Genomic DNA, 3490 nt, shown 5'->3' with positions numbered 1-3490 from the left:
ATATCACACTGCATCTCAATGAATCCAGTACTATCACAGGATAATATTATATAAAACTGTCAATTATTTTTCATACCTGATTAGTTACTAAATAGATTGTTTTGCTTCATTTTTAGGATAAATGGAATTCTAAGCTTTGTCTTTATAGGTTAATGTATTTTGTGCAGGTTATGGATAAGGATAAGAGTATCACAGCACACATGTGAAGCTCAGAGGAAAACCTGAACCTGAACAAATATGTGCTTTCTTCTTCTTCTTCTTCTTCTTCTTCTTCTTCTTCTTCTTCTTCTTCTTCTTCTTCTTCTTCTTCTTCTTCTTTGTTGTTTTTTTCAAGACAGGGTTTCTCTGTGTAGTCCTGGCTGTCCTGGAACCCACTCTGTAGACCAGGCTGGCCTCGAACTCAGAAATCCACCTGCTTCTGCCTCCCAAGTGCCGGGATTAAAGGCATGTGCTTTCTTCTTATTTCCCCTAAATGCTCATAGGGAGTGTCCTTAATGGATGTAGCCTTGTTAGAGAAACTGTGTCATTGGGGGTGGGCCTTTGTGGTCTCAGAAGTCCAAACCATGCTGATGGTACTCTCTCTTCCTGCTGCTAGTAGATCCAGATGTGGAACTCTCAAGCCCCTTCTCCATCCCCATGTCTGCCTGTGTGCCACCATGCTTTAGAACATGACAATAATGAACTAAACCTTTGAACTGAAAGCCATATACAATGAAATGTTTTCCTTTATAAGAGTTGCTATGGGCATGGTGTCTCTTCCAAGACAAAACCCTAAGTGACCTGTACTGTGTGGGTCCAGGATTGTCAGGCTTGGCAGTAGATACATTTACCTGCTGAGCCATCCCCATGGCCTAGATTTCATGTTCTATTCCTAACTCCTTTCTTTTTCACCCAGGACTGTGTATAAATTTAACCTCACGTTGCCTGTTCTAAAATGGAGAGATAGACTGAACCCAGCTGATGAGGCTTGTTGTGGGTTAATGTAAAATTCTAGACAAACATCTATCTAGTACCCTCATCCCTGCCCCATACCAGTAATTTTATTTTTATATTTTATATCCACTCTTTTGTGTTTCTTTGGATCTTTGGTTCATATTTTCTTTGGGATCATTTTTCTTTGCTTATTGACTTATAATAGGTAAATTCCTATATTATGTTTCCCTTGTTATGGAAGTATTAGAGCCTTTTCTAATCTGTCACTTGATTTAAATTTGATAGATTTCCTACATGGGAGCTTTTAATGTTCATAAAGTTAAATGCATTATTTTCTCTTATGGTTTCTGAATTTTAACTAACAGAGTTCTAATACATTTCTCAGTGCACACATACAAAACATTTCATTTTAATAATGTTATCTGCTTCTTGGGTTACAATTCTAATGCTGATTTATTTAAATAGGTAATCATATACTGGATAATCCAACTCTTACTAAATTTAAAAGTCATGCTATCATGTTAAAATTTAACATTTAGATCTTGGAGACTTGGCTCAGTAGTTACAAGCTTCTTATAGTTACAAGCTTCTTATAGAAGACCTGAGTTCCCAACACACACATCAGCTGGCTCAAAATCACTTTCAGTTCCAGGGAATATGACCCTCTCTTCTAGTCTCAAAGTGATGCTGTAAACTCACAGAAACATATAGTACACATAAAGAAAAATGAGATGTTTTCACTCAGGTTTTAGAAAAACTATCTCTAATTCAAGGCAAAATGAGAAAGAAAAGAACTCATACCAAAATAGTCATCATTGGACATATAGATTTGGACAAGTCCACCGTGACTAGTCATCTGATCTACAAATATTGTAGACCTGATAAATGAACCATTAAGAAGCTTGAAATGGGGGGTGCTAAGATGGGAAAAGACTCCTTCAAATGTGGCTGAGTCTTAGACAAACTAAAAGCTGAGCATGAATGTAGTATTGCTATTAACATGTCCTGTAACCAGGGAATACCATATTACTATTGTTGATATATCAGGACACAAGACCTTATTAAAAGGCATGAAATAGGTACATCTCAGACTGACTATACTGTTATGTTTATTGCTATACTGTATGTTTACTGTTGGTGAATTTAAAGCTGGTATTTTCAAGAACGGGGAGACCCATGATCATTCCAGAAACCTCACAGGCCGGTTGTAAAACAACTAATTGTAGGTGTCAACAAAGCATTTTCAGAGTGCCACCCTTACATTCTGAAGATGCACAAATAAATGGTTAGGAAGTCAGCATATACATTTAGATAATTAGCTACAGCCCTGACACAGTAACAATTGTTACTCTTCCTGGCTGGTACTGTGACATGCTGAAGCCAAGTGCTAATATGTATTGGTTAAAGAGATGGAAACTCATCTGGAAAGTTGATGATGTGGTTAGAACCAGACTGCTGGGAGCCATAGAATTGTATCCTACAATTGGCTTGTCAAACTGGGAAATATTTTTTACTGCACCTCCAGCATTTTAATAAAATGATGGTATTGGTACTGTTCTCATATACTGACATTCTCAAACCTGGTATGGTTGTTTCCTTTGCACTAGTCAATGCCACAAGAGAAGCAAAGTCTGCTGGAATGCACCATGAAGCTTCCAGTAAAGTTCTTTCTGGAGACAACAAGGGCTTCAATGTAAAGAATGTATCTTTCAAGATGCTAGACATGGCAACATTGCTAAAGGCAGCAAAAATGGCCCACCAAGGGAAGGAGATTGTTGCACTGCTCATTCGATTATCCTGAATCATCCAGTCAAAACAGTGTTGACTCTGCCATTGTATTGGATTATCACATGGCCCATGTAACATGCAAGTTTTTTGAGCTTAGAAAAAAAGATTGATCACTTTTCTGACAGGAGGGTGAAAGATGGCTCTAAATTCTTGAAATTTGGTGATGCAAGCATTGTTGATGTGATTTCAGGCAAGCCCATGTATGTTGAGAACATCATTTTCTTTCCTCCACTGGATCATTTTTTGTTTCTGATGTGAGGCAAACACATGCTGTGGGTGTCTTCAAACCTGTGGACAAGAAAGTTGCTGGAGCCTATAGACTCACCAAGTCTGCCCAGAAAACTCAGAAGGCTAAATTAAACACCTGCTACCCCATTCTTACTCAGTGATGGAAAAAGATCTCAGATCCTTTTGTTGTCAATGATCACTGAAGTTTAATACTAAGTGACTGGTTAATGATAACAATTTATGATAAAACCTTCAGAAGGTCAGAAGAAAGGTTTTATGGACCTAATTTTTCTTTGCATATGGCAGTTTTCAGTTGCTAGTTTTCAAAAAAACAGTACTTTTTAATGGAAACAACTTGGCTAAATATTCATCATGCAATTTTGAGTCCCATTAAAATAGTTTAATGAGAAAAATAGAAGAAATCCTTAAAATCTCATGAAGATGTCTTTAGATCTATGTTTAAATTGAAATGTTAATGCTTCTGTCAACAGATGTTAGTTACTGCTGAACTATAATAGTATTTGCTATTTAATAGATTAAG

At 37.0% G+C, this 3490-nt stretch overlaps 1 pseudogene; it reads left to right on the top strand.

The window, feature by feature from the left end:
- The first annotated feature begins 2473 nt into the window (after positions 1 to 2473).
- On the top strand, positions 2474 to 3110 carry LOC110321994 (annotated as a pseudogene).
- Positions 3111 to 3490: the final 380 nt, after the last annotated feature.

This window comes from Mus pahari, chromosome 5, assembly GCF_900095145.1.
Source record: "Mus pahari chromosome 5, PAHARI_EIJ_v1.1, whole genome shotgun sequence".
NCBI lineage: Eukaryota > Metazoa > Chordata > Mammalia > Rodentia > Muridae > Mus > Mus pahari.
The sequence above is the reverse complement of the archived record's forward strand: the minus strand, read 5'-3'. Positions and strand labels throughout refer to the sequence as shown.